Source organism: Mus musculus, chromosome 16 (genome assembly GCF_000001635.26).
Source record: "Mus musculus strain C57BL/6J chromosome 16, GRCm38.p6 C57BL/6J".
In the NCBI taxonomy this organism is placed as follows: Eukaryota; Metazoa; Chordata; class Mammalia; order Rodentia; family Muridae; genus Mus; species Mus musculus.
In genome coordinates, this window is record NC_000082.6 from 31,993,657 (window position 1) to 32,010,726 (window position 17,070).

Sequence of the window (17,070 nt, forward strand, 5' to 3'; positions counted from 1 at the left end):
CACACACACACACACCCCACACACAACCACTCACACACACACACACACACACACACCCCACACACAACCACCCACCCACCCACACACACACACACACACCCCACACATACACCCCACACACAACCACCCACCCACACCCACACACCCCACACACAACCACCCACACACACACACACAACCACCCACACACACACACACACACACACACCCTACACACACACACACCCCACACACAACCACACACACACACACCCCACACACAACCACCCACACACACACACACACCCCACACACAACCACCCACACACACACACACACCCCACACACACAACCACCCACCCACACACACACACACAACCACCCACACACACACACACACACACACACACACACAACCACCCACACACACACACATCCCCCACACACAACCCCTCCCTTCCACATACACACACAATAGCCTGCCTCCTACCCTGAGAGACAACCTGCTCCCTTTCTTGCCAAGGATGAGTCAGGAGAGTCACACCAGTAGGAAAAGCACAGGGCAAGCCAGGATGAGTGAATTCCTGCAGAAAACTTGTCCCCTCACCTTATAAGGATACACTGCTAATAAGGAATCATTCCTTCAGGATGAGAGAAGGCATGTAAGGAGAAAAGATTATAGATATTTAACCCTCCCCTAAAAGGTTCAACAATTACTCCTCAGGGTGTTCTGAAGTTAGAGAAATGTCTTAGGCTCTGGATCCTAATCACACAGCCTCCATTCCCCCCAGGGATAAAATACATGGACTGTGAGAACAGTCTGAAGGAGAAAGCTATACTCAATGAGACACACTTTTGGTCTGTTTTATTTTTTCCAGACAGGGTTTCTCTATGTAGCCCTGGCTGCCCTCAAACACAGAGATCTGCCTTCCTCTGTCTCCCAAGTGCTGGGATTAAAGGTGTGTGCCACCACCCATCCCCAGCAAAACATACTTCTGTTTTTCTTTTCTTTTTTTTTTTTTTTAAAGATTTATTTAGTATTATATGTAAGTACACTGTAGCTGTCTTCAGACACACCAGAAGAGGGAGTCAGATCTTGTTACGGATGGCTGTGAGCCACCATGTGGTTGCTGGGATTTGAACTCTGGACCTTCGGAAGAGCAATTGGGTCCTCTTACCCACTGAGCCATCTCACCAGCCCATACTTCTGTTTTTCAACTCATCCTCTGAGATTGCGGCAATCTCTGATTCATTCTCTAAAAAAGTTGGTTAGTTTATTAAAAAATAAATAAATAATCCATAAATGTACACAGATATTCCCCCACAATGGCCCTGCATGGCCCATAGTATACCCAAGTTTCATGTATTCAAGATTTCCCATAGCACCTTAGCGCACAGTTTGAGGCTGAACCTAGGACATTATACAGGGTAAAGATGTTCACCCACACACCTGCAACCCCATTCTTAAAAACCACTGAACAAGCTGGGCGTGGTGGCGCACGCCTTTAATCCCAGCACTCGGGAGGCAGAGGCAGGCGGATTTCTGTGTTCGAGGCTAGCCTGGTCTACAGAGTGAGTTCCAGGACAGCCAGGGCTACACAGAGAAACCCTGCCTCGAACCCCCCCCCCCAAAAAAAAAAGATAAAGAAAGGGAGCTGAGCTCACTCTGCTCTTGCAGGACCCACGTTCAGTGCCAGCACCCATATGCTGGTTCACAACCACCTGCAAATCCAGCTCCAGAGGATCCCACAGCCCTTCTGATGTCTGAAGGCTTATCTGCAGAAGAGATGTACATACATTCAAGCATACATACACATAAAAATAAGATTAAACAAGAATTTTTTAAAAAGAAAACACAAACAAAAACCTTGGTTACTGGCACAAAAGAAAAACTAACAAGAGAGTCATACACAGTTGCACACTCTAATCCCAGTACTTGGAATAGGAATGTAGGAGAATTAGGACTTTGCCTGGGGACATGAAATTCTGTCTTAAAAACAAAGTAACAAAATAAAAGTCAGACTGGTGGTTCTTATTTATTTATTTATTTATTTATTTATTATATGCAAGTACACCTTAGCTGTCTTCAGACACTCCAGAAGAGGGTGTCAGATCTTATTACAGATGGTTGTGAGCCATCATGTGGTTGCTGGGATTTGAACTCAGGACCTCTGGAAGAGCAGTCAGTGTTCTTACCCACTGAGCCGTCTCTCCAGAGCAGCCTGGTGGTTCTTACCCATTGTTCTAGCTCAGGAGGCAGAGGCAGAATTACTCCAAGTTTGGATCCAGCCCAGTCTACACAGTGAATTATTGGCCACCCAGAGCTACAAAGGAGATTCTATTCTGTCTCAAAGTAAAGTAACAGTAGCTGAAGTCTATGCCTAGCATGCAGGAAGCCCTAGGGCAGTGGTTCTCAGCCTTCCTCACCTTGCAACACTTGACTGCAGTTCCTCATGTTGTGGTGACCCCAACCATAAAATTTCGCTGCTACTTCATAACTGAAATGCTGCTACTGTTATGAACCATAAGCAAATATCTATGTTTTCCAAATGGTTCCATGCAACCCCTGTGAAAGGGTCAGTAGACCCCCAAGGGGGTCACAACCCACAGGTTAAGAACCACTGCCCTAGATCCAAACAAAACAAAACAAAAGAACCTCCACCAGAAAGTTACAAAACTAAGAGGTAAAGAGAGAGGGCTCTCAGTCTGGAAGATGAAAAGGTTCTGAAGATACACTGTGGTGACAGCTACACAGCACGGATGCACTCAACAGCTCTGCGCTGTAGTCCTAAGAAAGATGGAGCTGGACATATGGCATACTTTTGAGAGCTGAGGCAGGAAGAGGCCAGCTTGGCTAAATAAGACCTTTGCTTGGAAAAACAAAAAGGTTAAATAGAAAAAAAAGAGGCCGGGATGGGAGGAGCAGCTCAGGTGGGAGGAGCAGCTCAGTGGTACTGCACGTGCCCAGCACAGACAAGGCCCTCGCTTGACCCTAGCACCTCCAGACAGAGGAGGAAAGGCAGAGTGCACAAAGAAACAGCACACAAAACAAAAAAAAAAAAAAAAAAAAAAAAAACATTAGACTCTGGCAAAATAGAGCAAGATTTTTTTTTTTAAAGGAACAACCAATGGCTGGAGAAATGGCTCAGCATTTATTTAACAGCACTTACTGTTCTTCCAGAGAACACAAATTTGGTTCCCAGCACCCATGTCTAATAGCTTACAACTGCCTATAACATCAGCTCTAGAGGATCCAACACCTCTTTTCTCTGCTGACATCTGCACTCATGTGTACATAGCCACACATAAACATAAATAATTTTTTTTAATGAGCAACCAAGAGACTGGAGAGTTGGCTCAGCAGCTAAATGCAGGTGCTGTTCTTCCAGAGAACCCAGGTTCAGTACTGAGGTGCCACTTAGCAGCTTGCAACCATCCCTAACTCCAGCTCCAGGAAATCCAAGGCCCTTTCCTGGCCTCTGCAGCTATCAGGCATGTATGTAGTGCACATACATGCATGCTGGCAAAACACTCATACACTTAGAATAAAAATATATTTTTTAAAATGAGCAATCATCTCTGAGTTCAAATCCAGCCTGGTTCACAGGGCAAGTTCTAGGGCAGCCAGGACTACACAGAGAAACCCTGTCTAGAAGAACAAAACACAACAACAAAAAGTCTACCTGAAAAGGCAGCTTCAGGTACCAACGAAGACCCAATTTAGTTCCACCCAACACCAACAGGTGGACTGCCCTTGGGCAGAGGCAACTATACTGTCACCTAGTTCTACCTGCACAGGAGTCTCAGGCAGAGCCAACTGGAGCCATTACAAGTTGAAGCCCCATTGGCTGGCCCACTGAGCCCCTGCATTAACTTTAGAATGTGAAATTTGTCTCTAAAGACTAAACATTGCACTGGTTCCTTCTATCAACACACACACACACACACACACACACACACAGAAGTGGGGGGACAGAAAGGGTGGGGAGAACAGAAACCACCACAAAAATTAGGAGACACAAAACACAACAATTGCATCAACGAAAAAAAAATTTTTTTTTTTTGAGACAGGGTTTCTCTGTGTAGCCCTGGCTGTCCTGGAACTCACTCTGTAGACCAGGCTGGCCTCGAACTCAGAAATCCGCCTGCCTCTGCCTCCTGAGTGCTGGGATTAAAGGCGTTCGCCACCATGCCCGGCGAAAAATTTTATAAAAAGGGTAACAAAGTCATGATATATAAAGTGTTAATATTCTTAATGCATAAAGAACTCTTAAATTAAGAAAGAAAAGACAAACCGGATAGTGGTGGCACATGCCTTAAATCTCAGCGCTCGGGAGGCAGAGAGCAGTTAAGATTTCTGCATTCAGGGCAGCCTGGTCTACAGAGGGAGTTCCAGGGAAGCTAGGGCTGCACAGAGAAACCCTATTTCAACAAACAAACAAACCTAACAAACAAAAAAGACAAAAAGCTTGATAACCTAATGAGAAAAATCCATAAGGAGGCAATTCACAAATATTTCCAAATAACCTTTAAACATTAAAAAAAAAAAGTTCATCTTCACTCCCCCCACCAGGGTCTCCTTCTGTAGCCCTATCTATCATGGAAATCACTGTACACCAGGCTAACCAGGAACCCTGCCTCCCTACTGCTGGGGTCAAAGGTGTGCACCACCACCAGCCAGCTCAATTTTACCCTCAAGAAAAGAGGTCTGGGACTATGCTCAGAGAGTGTTAATTAGCTGGGCAGTGGTGGAGCACTCGGGAGGCAGAGGCAGGCGGATTTCTGAGTTTGAGGCCAGCCTGGTCTACAGAGTGAGTTCCAGGACAACCAGGACTACACAGAGAAACCCTGTCTCGAAAAAACCTTAAAAAAAAAAAATTAGTGTTACTTGGCATGTGTCAAAGTCCCAGGTTTATCAGCTCTACCAAAGAAAAAGAAAAGCTGTAACACACCCTCCTGAAGGAATCATCCTGCCAGCCAAAGGTTACTTTCTTTCTATTTTTAATGTTAATCTGTAGTCCAAACCTACCTCAAATTAAAAAGCCTCGGCCTCTGCCACCTAACTAAAAAAGGCATTTGCATACTTTGCTGATAGAATTCCAAACTGATGTAATCATTTTGGAAGAGAATTTGGGAAGACTTTATAAAAACCACAAAATTATCCTTAATCTGGCAGTCCCACTTTAAGCAATTTAAACTGGAGACACAGCTGTGATAATAATGAAGAGGCTATCTGTTGAAACATTGTTTATAGTAGCAAATAGTCAGTCAGTGCCCACAGGCAAGAGCATGGCTGATAAACTACTTCTCTGTGTGATGAGTGAAGCTTCACTGGAGCAAGGATTCTCTAGCTCCCAGCACGCAGCCATTTGTAGAATGCATCCTTAGAGGAAGAGAGCAAAGTTCACAGGTGGAAAGGTGGCAGAAATGAGGAGGGAGGGACACTTCTCTGAATGTTGTTTTCCTACAGGTCTGGCTTTAGGACCAAGCTAAATGAGCCTGGCCTGCTTGCTTTCTTTTCCTTTCTGCAGTACTGGAGAATTAAACTGAGACTTCATGAATGCCCAGCAAGTGTTCTACTGCTGAATATCTCTTAGTCCCTGAATTTCAAATAACTAACACAATCATACATTAAAAGCAGAAAATTAACAATTGTAGAAAACAATATTCTGACTACATGCTCAAGAGCTAAAGACAACGACTACGTATAGGTATTGTACAATGCATACAAAATCTCCTTTTTCATAGACGTAGGCATCAATTCTGATATTGTCAGTATTCTAAAGTTGAGTAAATAAGTAAAATGTGTGGTGGATAATTAAAGCTAGACTTTCCACCACTAGGAAAACAATGAATCATGAAATGATGATGATGAGGAAGAGGAGGAGGAGAGACAATACTGGAGGTACCACTTACATAGATTAAGTGTACATATACATACATATTTTGACTGTTAATGAAGCAACACAATTCCAGTAAAAAGTGAACACCCTAACAACCAGATCTTGGTTTCTAAATATAATTATCTACTGAAAGAAATTTCTAAACTCAGCATGATGACTCAAGTTTGAAATCTCAGCGCTCTGGAGGCTGAGACAGGAGCATAGACGTCAATGTCATCACTGGTTACGTAGCCCATTGGAAGGCCAGCCTGAACTACAGGAGACTGTCGCAAAAACAAAACAAAATAAAAACCCAGAACTCGGCAGAGAAAGCAAAAGAAACATGGACCTAAAATGTCACTGTAGCTGGGCGGTGGTGGCGCATGCCTTTAATCCCAGCGATCGGGAGGCAGAGGCAGACGGATTTCTGGATCTCTGAGTTCGAGGTCAGCCTGGTCTACAGAGTGAGTTCCAGGACAGCAAGGGCTACACAGAGAAACCCTGTCTCGAAAAACAAAACAAACAAACAACAAACAAAAAATGACGCTGTAGTGCGGGAACATACACTGGCACTCAAAAATAATGTCAAAACAACCATAACAACATGAAATCTCACGAGCAACCAAATACATGACAGTTAGAATCCAACCCTGTATGTGTGTGTGTGCGTGGGGGGGGGGGGGAGTGGGGAAAGGCAGAGAGACATAGTCTCACTATATAGCCTTGGCTTGCCTAGAACTTCCTATATAGACCACAGTGACCCCAAACTCATAGATTAGCTTGTTTCTGCCTCTGAAGTGCTGGGATTAAAGGAATGTATCACTATGACCTGTATAATTTTGAAGGTAGAAGGGACATCTTCCTTACATATAATTTCAAATAAAAAAAATAAAGAATGAGTGAAAGAAACAAAAAAAAAAATAAGAACCATAACTTCTCTTAAAAGTAACAGATGGGGGCTGGAGAGATGGCTCAGTGGTTAAGAGCACTGACTGCTCTTCTGAAGGTCTTGAGTTCAAATCCCAGCAACCACATGGTGGCTCACAACCATCCATAATGAGATCTGATACCCTCTTCTGGTGTGTCTGAAGACAGCTATAGTGTACTTAGATATAATAATAAATAAATAAATCTTAAAAAAAAAAAGTAACAGATGCAGCCAGGTGTAACCACAATTCTGAAATCCATGTGGGCCTGGGAGGCTGGGGCAGGACTATCATTAAGTAGCCAGACTCTATCTTAGGAGAAAAGCACGGGGAGGGGATATGTCTAGGAGATTCCTCAGTGGGAGAAATGCTTGCTGCACAAACATGAAGACCCGATTGTGGGTCCCCAGGACTCAGATAAAAGCCCAGCACAGCAACACATCCTTATAATCCCAGGACCAGGTAGGGATAAAAGACAGACTCCTAGGACTTGATGGTCAACCAGTCAGCCAAATGGGCGAGTTCCAAGTTTAATGAGAGACCCTGTCTCAATAAATAGGCTGGAGAATTCGCATCACACACTTTCACACAGGCAAGTGTGCCCATCCACACATTAGAAAACATTGGAGAAAAATGTCTTTGAAGTTCTGTGGAAAAAATATTTTCAACAAGAGAATTTTAGGCCCACCTAAAAACTAGTGAGTGAGAACAGAAAAAGGTTTTTGGACAGGTGATTTATCGAAGTACACACTTCCCATACACTCTTCTAAGATCCACAAGTCGAGAAGTTACATGACAAAAGAAGGCGTAAATCAGGAAGACAGGGGCCCTAGGGCTGTGGAACCAGGCTCAGTACCTGCCTGGCATGTGCAATGCTTGTGTTCACTCAGTACTTAAAGATGGGAATAAAACGAAAGGTGTGGAGAAAGGCCCAGAAAACTAAAACAAAAGACAGGCAGGGAGCCTGACTACTAACAGAAACAAAAGTGAGCATGCCAGGCAGTGGTGGCACATGACTTTAATCCCAGCACTTGGGAGGCAGAGGCAGGCGAATTTCTGAGTTCGAAGGCAGCCTGGTCTACAGAGTGAGCTCTAGGAGAGCCAGGACTACACAGAGAAACCCTGTCCCGAAGGAAAAAAAAAAAAGCGGGCATGCTCCAGATGGTTAAGAGCACCTGCTCTCTTTTCAGCACACACATGGTGGCTCACAACCATTCATTACATCCAGGGGACCCAACACCCTCTCCTGATCCCCACAGGCACCAGACAACATGTGGAGCACATGCATACAGGCAAAATATGCATGCACCTTTTTCCCCCCTAAAAGAAAATGGAGGAGGGTGGCAAAAGAAGTGAGAGCCATAAAGAAAAGATGCACAAACCGGGCTTGTGGTCCCAGCATTTACAAGGCCAAGACAAGGGGATCACTGCAGGTTCAAGGCCAGCCTAAGCTACACAGCAAACTGCCAGCCTGTGCTACACAAGAAATGGTTTAGAAGTAAAGTACGGGATTCTGAGATATAGGTGCAAAGGCCTCCTAAAAGGGATTAGACAAATCAAGCATCCCAGGCAGATGATTTTCTAAACACCTAGCACACAGATACTATCTCATAACAAGACACCCTGAAAGTTTCTGGTTACTGGTAAGAAATTAGCCAACACTGGTTACTCTTCTCACACCAGCGTCTTATCAATAAGCACAAGGCGTCTGAGTGACTAGGTCTCTTGGATGCTGCTCACTCATAGCACAGATTGCAGCGAAGTTCCAACCATACAGGATTCTGCGCTCTCGCTCTCGCTCTCTCTCTCTCTCTCCTGGCAGCCTTCTTCATATAAAGCTTATTCTGGACAAAAGGCAAAAACATAATTAGTAATGCGCCATGTGTCCTGAATATTCTTAAGTGGCGTTTTAACCAGATCCTCAAAAAATTTCATTCAGTTATTTCAACTAATTTGTATTGGTATAAGAACACGCCTACGATAAGGTGGTGAACTAAAAACAATACCAAACGGCAAGCTAGAGCTTCAACTCAGCTTCTCCGGGCTTTAAGTACAAACTCCCATGACCTTTCCGTATCCCACTTCTCCCAACAGAATGGCCCCCACAGTGGGTTAATTAACCTCATCGTGGGGTTAATAACTACCCAGCACGGACAGAATAAAAAAAAGTAGCTTCCCACCATCCTAAAAGCCCAAAGGTACCACGCATGAGCAGGGTGGGAAGGGACCATGGCAAGGAGCAAGCGGAGCTGTCGGATCCACTCAAACCCCTCCACGTCCGACTCCGCAGGAGCTGAAAGCCTGACAGCGATCACCAGGAAAAGCTTTCCCTGGCTTCGGAAGGAACGGCCCGGGGAGGGGGTGTTCTGGCTGTCTGGATCTCAAAGGCTCATGCTGCAGAGGCAGAAGGAGGGCCGCGGTCCCCGGAGACCAGCGCCCACTAGGCGGCCTGCGTGCGGGCCTCGGGCGGCGCTGAGCTGGCGCCGGGAAGGGCTGGTCAGCAGCACTGCGGACGTCTCCTGGCCTGGGCTGCCCCGCTCCCGCTTACCTACGTTCTTTGCTCCCGGCACCTAAGCTTCTGCCTGGACGGACGCTGCGGGACCGCTGTTTCGCCTTCGCCCACGCCCACGCCCACGCCCGGGGAAAGCCAGGCCAGCCACCGGGGCTCCGGCCTGCTTTCGGCCGGCAAGGCGGCCGAGCTTCCTCCCAGCGGCAGCGCGACACCAGCGCCTGCTTTTCGCGTCACCTCCTTCCTTGCCCTTCCGCCAGAAGCTCCGCCCACGCCTTGTGCGAAGAGCGTGACTAGGGCGTTAACCTCGAGGCGCTGGGTGCACTGCTGTCCCTAAAGTCCTGGATCTGCAAGGGCAGGTATGGGGAAAACTGCAACCCTGAGCGGCCCAGGCGCCACAAAGCAGGTTTCCGACTTCCGGTCATCAGCTGTCCTCAAGCTTTTACTGTCAGAAAGACTGAAACTGACCACAGCTGATGTACGATCCACTGAGCCCTCACATTCCTGCTCTGGACTACAGTTTAAGGTCAGGCCCACTCCACTTTGCCATTTGATCTTACCCGTGATAATGTAATTTACTTCTTTAGTATTTTCCCAGGAGGGTAGAGCCTTCATCTGGACCGTAACTGACCTACCGGAACTCAGGAAATCTTCTCTTTCTGGTAGGATGTTTCAGCATCCATCCAGAGAACTATTTGTTTAAAGATAGGGTCTCACTATGCAGCACTGACTAGCCTCAAACTTAGATCCTCCTACCTTAGCCTCCTGAGAGCTGGGGTAACCTACTGGTGTGCACATGCAACTCAATAAAAACAGTTTCAGGGATCTTTCTAGAATAAGCACTCCCAGAACTCGTGAGATAAAAGGAGAAAAGTCCTCGGTGAACCTAAGTCAGGTCAGCTCCGGAAAGGTTTCCATCCCAGGTCCAGTTTGTATTCTCACTTTATACTCTAAAAAGACAGGCTAGCAAGCGAGATGTGGGAATAAACAGGCTAGGGTGAGTTCTGGGACAGCCAAGGCTACACAGAGTAGTTCTGTCTTGAAGAAAAAAAAAAAGACAAAACAAAAGAAGGAAAGAAAAAAAAAAAGAAAGAAAGAAAGAAAGAAACAAGATGCCGATCCAGGTACAGAAGACATTTAATACATCAAACAGACAAAACCAAAATAGAGTTCCCCGTCATCGTATTACAATTAAAACACTAACTATTCAGAACAAAGAAAGTATATTGAAGGCAGGCAGTGATGGCGCATGCCTTTAATCCCAGCACCTGGGAGGCAGAAACAGGCGGATTTCTGAGATCCAGGACAGCCTGGTCTACAAAATGAGTTCCAGGACAGCCAGGGCTATACAGAGAAACCCTGTCTCAAAAACAAAACAAAAGAAAACAAAAAACAGGAACACCTGGATTATATGACACCATAGGTCAATGGATTCAACAGATATCTACAGAGTATCACATGTCAACACTACACAATACACATTTTTCTCTGCAGCCTTTCTTTTAGGTTATACATCAGGACACAGTGGATCTTAACAAGTCTAGGAAAGTTGAAATGATCCCAGGTCTTCTCTCCGATCGAAATGGAATAAAACTACTAATCAATATCTAAAGAGATGCTAGAGCGTGGGAACCTCATGAACAATAAACAGCACACAACAAATGTGTCTTTGACAAAATCAAGGAGACTTAAATCATAGAATCAAACAAAAAGGAAAACATATCAAAACCTATTGGATATGGTGAAAGCAGTCCAAAGAGGAAGGCTCTAAGTGCCTACCTTAGGTAATCCGATAAATCTCAAGTAACTCAATGATACACCTTGAAGCCCTGGAAAAAAAAAAAAACAAAAACAAATGAGAACCCCTGAAACAGTAGAGGAAATGAAAACATTAAGCAAGCAGGTCCCAAGAGAGAAGAGAAGGAAAAAAAAAAAAATCTGGGCATAAGCCAGGCACATGCCTTTAGTCCCAGCACTCAGGAGGCAGAGGCAATCTTGAGGCCAACCTGGTCTACGGAGTTTGTTCCAGGACAGCCAAGGCTACACAGAGAAACCATGTATCAAAAACAAACAAAACAAAACCTGAATTTGATTCTTAGTATCCACATCAGATAGTTCATAACCACCGGCAGCTCAAGTACCAAGGGATCCAATGCCCTCTTCTGCTCTCCCAAGGACGATCACATACATAAGACACACATTTGTATAGACACATACATATAAGTTTAAAAAAATAAAAGTACATCTTAAAAAAAAAAAGTTGGGCTGGCAAGATGGCTCAGAGGTTAAGAGCACCACTGCTCTCCCGAAGGTCCTGAGTTCAAATCCCAGAAACCACATGGTGGCTCACAACCATCTGTAATGAGATCTGATGCCCTTTTCTGGTGTGTCTGAAGACAGCAACAGTGTACTTACATATAACAATTAAAAAAAAAAAAAAAGTTAAGAGGGAGATGTAGCCGCCTGCGGCCACACTAACTGGGTTCCTGAGTGGGAGGCCGGAGCTGTATAGGAGAGAACCACAAGAGAAGTAAGGAGACCAAGACAGATTTCTCATCAAGGCCCAATGTTTACTAAGAGTCTGTGCTTATAAAGGGGGAAGGCCCATCCCCCACCACGCCAGGCTTCTTGATGCTTTGTTGCTAAGTTGTTAACAATAGTCTGTCAGAGCTATTAGCATTAGGTGCCAAGTCCACAGGTTGTCAGCTATCTCAGGAATATCTCAGGAAGACAGGTTCAGCCATCTAGGTCCAAAGGCTCCACCCCAGGTGGTCTCATTCACAGTGGCAACAAGATCTGAGCCAGTCTACTCAAGGCTGAGGCAGGCTACAGGGAGAGAGCTCCAGGAGCATTGGTGACTCTCTAATGCTAAGTAAGACTAGACCAGTCCTGAGATACTGAAAGTGTTTGGACATGCAGGCTATCCCTTGGATGTGCAGAGTATTGTTGGGACATGTAGGTATTACTTGGAGTGTCTCTCCATAGAACTAAGAGAAGACGAAGGCTAGGTAATGGGAGGAATGTAAAACCAGGGTGAAAGGTTGAGAGGGCTCTGTAGCAGTCAGAAGGGCCTCTTTGATCTTGAGGAGTGAGGTGAGGGTTGGCTAGGTTAGGAGAAGTCCAAAGATTCTACAAGATGACCGTGAGTAGCTTGGTTAAAGAGGTTTGGGTAAGGGCTGGTGAGATGGCTCAGTGGGTAAGAGTACCCGACTGCTCTTCCAAAGGTTCGGAGTTCAAATCCCAGCAACCACATGGTGGCGCACAACCATCCGTAACGAGATCTGATGCCCTCTTCTGGTGTGTCTGAAGACAGCTACAGTGTACTTACATAATAAATAAATAAATCTTTTAAAAAAAAAAAGAGGTTTGGGTAAGACTTCAAATTTTCAAATCCAGACACAAAGGTAATTTGCTAAGTCCAGGAAGAAGAGACAGTGCTGGTTTGGGTTTTGTTTGTTTGTTTGTTGATGGTATATCCTGGATTAGAGCTTTGCAGTTTTGAGATATGGGTGGGAAGAGGGAGTCAGGGTGAGACCAAGGTCAGTTACATACTGGGAATGCTATCTCTGGACCTTAGGAGGGAACACCAAGTATTCCAGGTCACCCAGAAAATTAAAGGCAGTGGAAATGTGCTGTAGAGACACTTTAAAGAGGCAGTAAAAAAAGAGGCCTTCTACATAATAAAGTTCTGGGTACAGGAGGCTTTCAGGGAGCCAGCAAGAGTCTGGTCCCTAGAGCCACTGTCGCTGTTGCTGCCGCTGCCGCCGCCGCCGCCGCCGCCTCCTCCTCCTCCTCCTCCTCCTCCTTCTCCTCCTCCTTTTCCTTTTCTTTCTTCTCCTCCTCCTCTTTCTCTTCCTTCCTCTTTTCTCCTTCTTCCTCCTCCCTCCTTCTCCCTGCATAAGCATTTTCTCTCTTCCTCCTTAACCTCTTTCTCCCTTCCCATGGTCTCTGGCCTCCTTCCTTGGGGTCAGTGAACTCACCCACCTGAGCATAGCTTCTCAATTAACTTGTCGCACGCGTACACACACATCAATTTGGCTTGAATTGTCTCATTTCACTGGCAGAGAAATCACTCATCAGGTTTGAATGTCAGCAGTTTCAGCTATATTCCCCTTGTAGGACATTTTTAAGGTCCCTTTGAATTTGGAAGCTGTACTGGCGAGTTTTGTGTCAACTTGACACAGCTGGAGTTATCACAGAGAAAAGAGCTTCAATTGAGGACATGCCTCCATGAGATCCAACTGTAAGGCATTTTCTCGATCAAGGGGGGAAAGGCCCCTTGTGGGTGCGACAATCCCTGAGCTGATAGTCTTGGGTTCTATAAGAGAGCAGGCTGAGCAAGCCAGGGGAAGCAAGCAAGGAACATCCCTCCATGGCTTCTGCATCAGCTCCTGTTTCCTGACCTGCCTGAGTTCCAGTCCTGACTTCCTTTGGTGATGAACAGCAATGTGGAAGTGTAAGCTGAATAAACCCTTTCCTCCCCAACTGCTTCTTGGTCATGATGTTTGTGCAGGAATAGAAACCCTGACTAAGACAGAAGCCAAATGTACCTCCTCTGAGCAATACTCAGGGTATACCCACCGTCAAGGGTATGCTGTGACTATGAAGTGTTCAGTAGAACTTGAGAGATTTTGACTTAATTGAGCCTTTAGGCCTGTGGTAGATAAATCTGTGAGGAGCCATGCCAAGGCCGTGTTCCTAAGCATATTAGAGAGTTTTTGGTCCGTGTCTATGGGGAGGGAATAGAAAGGAACTATTTCCTAGTGGAGGTGGCCAAAAAGAAAGGGCATCCTAACTGGGCATGGTGGCACACACATTTAATCTCAGAACTCAGGAGACAGAGGCAAGAGGATCTTTGTGAGTTCAAGGTCAGCCTCATCCACAGAGCTGGATCCAGGACTGCATAAAGGGACTCAGTCTTGAAAACAAATTAAATTAAATTCATAAAGGACATCCTCACAAGTTATACTTCTGCTTGATGAGGTACCCACTGGCAGGAGGAGGGACGTGATCCTGACAAAGAGGAGGCATGCCAGGGGCACCAAGGACTGGGTGCCCTCTACCTGGTGGATGACTGTGGTGGGGAGTCAGTGCAGGAGCTGTCTGAGGAAGGCATCCAAGGAACCAGGAAAGGATGGAGAAGGAGTGGATGATCCCCATGGGGGTCACCACATGAAAGATCAACAAGCTCAGACAGCTGAGCGTTAACACCTCAGGGCAGACAGGATAAGGGAAGACGACCAGCACACAGGGGCCTCTAGGATGCAGCCCTGGGCTGGGCAGGCAGTAGCTGCAGGGCAAAGAAAAGGAAGTGGGAAGAGGACTAAAGTCCCTCTCTCTTTCCCTTTCCCTCTCTCTCTCTCCCTCCCCCCTCCCCTTCTCCCCCCCCCCTATGGCTGGCCGTTGCTAGGGGTATCCAGGGAACCAAGATGAGCAGTGGGTTAAAGAATGTTAGGTAATAGACAAACATCTCTCCTGGGGGAGAATCTGGACAAACGAGTTACTTTAGTTTTGAGAACTGTCATTGTTTAACCAAAATTGGAGGCACTTTACAAAATGGTGTTGTCATTTCATGGGCGCATACACACACACACACACACACACACACACAAGCACAGATACACAGGGGTTGGGGGTAAATAACTTCTCTTTCTCAGTAAGTTTTCAGCCATCTTGTCGCTGAGGGCAGGGTCCTGAAACACATTTTCAAGCTTTTGCCAAGCGGCACTGGTTACTCTAGTGTGCCCAAACAGTTAACTGAAGGCGGAAGGAAAGGTTAGCACCTCTGCCCTTTGTTTTTGGTCTGTACATTGACAGAGGCACAGAGGTCAGTTTCTTCTTGAGTCCTCTTGAATTCCACGGGGAACAAAATCTTACAGACCAGGCTCACCTCCCCACCTAGAAGACAGCAGTTCTCACCCTTCCTAACGCGGCGACCCTTGAATACAGTTATTGTGGTGACCTCTAACCATAAAATTATTTTCATGGCTACTTCATAACTGTACTCTTGGGACTCTTATTGACTGTAATGTAAATATCTGTTTTCTGATGTTAGGTGACCCCTGTGAATGGGGTGAATGGGTCATTCAACCCCAAGGTTGAGAACCAGTAATCTCAGAGGTCAGCACTGTCCCCTCACAGACTGATAAACAAGCAGTTGATCAGTGGATCAGAGTACCTTGCAGGTGGGACCGGATCTGACAGTAACTCTAGCATGGCCTCCACTGCACCTTAGCCAGGACTGTTTAGTTATGTCCTCGCCCTCACATCAGGACCTGGAAGCTGAATACTGGACTCTCCAATACAGGTGTGGGATCTCTGGGCTGTTTCTCACTGGCCACACTGAGTCAGTCTCCTCTGCTTTTCACCACTCCATATCTCTGTAATTGGTGTACTTAAGACTGGAGGAATGGTCTAGCATTGAGGGGCTGCCCAGGCAAGTTTTGCCCTAAAAACTCCAGTCTTGGTCCCTTTTACAAGATCTCTGTGGGGGCTGGTGAGATGGCTCAGTGGGTAGGAGCACCCGACTGCTCTTCCGAAGGTCCGAAGTTCAAATCCCAGCAACCACATGGTGGCTCACAACCATCCGTAATGAGATCTGACTCCCTCTTCTGGAGGGTCTGAAGACAGCTACAGTGTACTTACATGTAATAAATAAATAAATCTTTAAAAAAAAAAAAATCTCTGTGTCCTTACTCAGAAGGAAAGTCAGGAAGGACAATTTTATTGCACCCAGCATGATGGTGCACACCTGTAATCCCAGCACTTGGGAACCAGATGGAAGCAGAAAGATCTAGATCTTCAGGCCAGCCTGTGCTAATAAGACCCTATCTAAAAAAAAGAAAGAAATGGAGAAAAGAAGAAGAAGAAGAAGAAGAAGAAGAAGAAGAAGAAGAAGAAGAAGAAGAAGAAGAAGAAGAGGGGGAGGGGGAGGAGGAGGAGGAGGAGGAGGAGGAAGAGGAGGAGGAGGAGGAGGAGGGGAGAATGATAGCAAGAGTTACTTACAGGAGTGTGAGTGAGGGATGACTTACAGGAGCAGAAATGACTCATAGGCAGCTGTATCACCAGAGCCAGCCAACATAGGTGACAGCTCTTGAAAGCTGGAAACCGGGAGCTCACTGCACAGCCTGCAGGCAGCTTGACAGGGTGCAGTGTCTCTGTTCTGGCAGCTCAGATAGTCTGAGCGTCTCTCAGCAGTCCTCACTGCTTATGTAAGCGTGCAGAAGGTGGAGCCTCACATGGTTGGCTGAATTGGACTTTTATGGTACCCTTACATTGGTCTGTCTCTGGTTACCTATCTGGGGCGGGGGGAGTATATGTTTAGTCACATCTCTTTGGGAATGTGGTGACACGTGTGCATACAAACACACCATCCCGTTTAGCATTGTTAACTTGTCACAGCCTAGAGTCATCAGAGAGGAGAAGCTTCAGTGGAGGAATTAATTACCCTGATCAGATTCGATTGTGAGTTATGTTTGTGAAGACTGGATCATTGATTGATGAAAGGGACACAGCGCAATCCGAGTGGCACCATCCCCTAGTAAAGGAGCCTGGGCTGTATAAGAAAGCTAGCAGAATATGAGTGTGTAGCAAACAGTGTTACTCAGCAGTTTGTATTGTACTTCCCTGTATGGAGCTCTCTGGCCAGAGGACATGCTGAATGGAATAGCAGTGCTCCTGCCTTTAGCCACCTTGACTTACTGCCCTTGCTTCTTTCAATGACAAACTGCGATCTGGAAGTGGAAGTCTAACATGAAATAAACACTCTTTCTTC

At 46.0% G+C, this 17,070-nt stretch overlaps 1 protein-coding gene across 7 annotated transcripts in view; it reads right to left on the minus strand.

Moving 5' to 3' along the window:
- Senp5 (SUMO/sentrin specific peptidase 5) overlaps positions 1-9,631 on the minus strand; it is a 43,618-nt gene extending 33,987 nt beyond the window's left edge. For 3 of the 7 annotated variants that reach the window (XR_003951796.1, XM_006522242.4, XM_006522240.4), the window contains exon 1: positions 9,336-9,528. The gene's annotated coding sequence lies outside the window, so the exon portion shown is untranslated. Of the gene's footprint in view, positions 1-9,335 lie in introns of all 7 variants that reach the window. The other 4 variants (NM_177103.4, NM_001357088.1, NM_001357087.1 and 1 more) reach the window with 3 other exon arrangements.
- Between the last annotated feature and the right edge of the window lie 7,439 nt (positions 9,632-17,070).